At 31.8% G+C, this 1,288-nt stretch overlaps 1 protein-coding gene across 3 annotated transcripts in view; it reads left to right on the top strand.

The window, feature by feature from the left end:
• RGL1 (ral guanine nucleotide dissociation stimulator-like 1) overlaps positions 1 to 1,288 on the top strand; it is a 255,146-nt gene that overhangs the window by 127,409 nt on the left and 126,449 nt on the right. The gene's annotated exons all lie outside the window — the stretch shown is intronic.

Consider the following 1,288-nt stretch of genomic DNA (forward strand, 5'->3'; position numbering starts at 1 on the left):
CTATATGTCTAGCTTTATGCCAATTCCATACTGTTTTGAAGTCTGTAGCTTTGTGATATATTCTGAAATCAGAAAGAGTAAGAAGTTCAGTTTTGTTCACCCCTTTTTCTTTTTTACAAGATTGCTTTGGCTAGCAGGTGTCCCCTGTGATGCCATATGAATTTTTGGATTGTGTTTCTATGTCTGTAAAAAAATTATATTGGAAGTTTGATAGGGATTGCATCAAATTTGTTGATTGTTTTGGATGTTTATGGCATAATAGCAATATTGACAATATTAAGTCTTCCAGCCCATGAACTTGAAATGTTTTTCCATTTATCTACACACACACTCACACATACCCCAAAGCCCCAAAACTGTTAAAACTAATAAATTACTTCAGGAAAGTTGCAGGACACAAGATCAATCTATAGAAATCTAGTTGCATTTCTGTAGACAAACAACAAACAATCCAGAAATGAAATTAAAATAATCTACTTATAATAGCATCAAAAGAATAAAACACTCAGGAATACACATAACCAAGGCAATGAGAGACTGAAAACTAAAACATTGTTGATCTCCTTTTAATAAAACTTGACTTGTGTTGTAAGGATCATGCTAAGTCATGGCTGGGTTAATCTGGTAAATAAATTCAAACTTAGTTATAAGTAGCTTACTAGGTTATCCTTCCTACAAAATTAGCTGGTTGCATTTTATTCTAATGGTATGTATAGTAATACTCATTGAGCTGTCTGTAGGTAAATTATTTTTTAAAAATTCTTAAATAGTTCTATATTGTAATATGTGATTTTTCTATCTAGCATAAAACCAGCACCTCTTTCTCCCCCCCCTTTTTATTAGTGGGTGACATTTGTACAAAATCACATATATTATCAGGTATGCATACAAATATTAATAGTTATTCTTGGAAAACCTCTCCGATATTATAAGGTAACTCGGTAAGAAGACATCATTTCAGATGTAGTCCCACACTACACAGCCTTCAGTGAATCTGGGAAAATATAGTTTGGGAGAAAATGCAGAAATAAGGCAATGGAACTTTTTTGTTCATTTACTATGAGTTGTATAAGTATTTCATTTAATTCTTTTTCAAACTCTAGAAGGTAGATCTTTGTCCCATTTGTACTACTAACCAAAACCCAATTCTATGTTTTAGGGTGATGATTTGTAAGAAAACTTTTTTCATAAAAAGTTGAAGGTGATTAAATTCACTTAGAAGTGAATAGGATAAAATATATAAACCCTTAAAGTTTTTGTCATTGGCATGGAATTTTGGCATGTGTGG

This window comes from Condylura cristata, unplaced genomic scaffold (genome assembly GCF_000260355.1).
Source record: "Condylura cristata isolate star-nosed mole 26May11 unplaced genomic scaffold, ConCri1.0 scaffold00024, whole genome shotgun sequence".
Classification (NCBI taxonomy): Eukaryota; Metazoa; Chordata; class Mammalia; order Eulipotyphla; family Talpidae; genus Condylura; species Condylura cristata.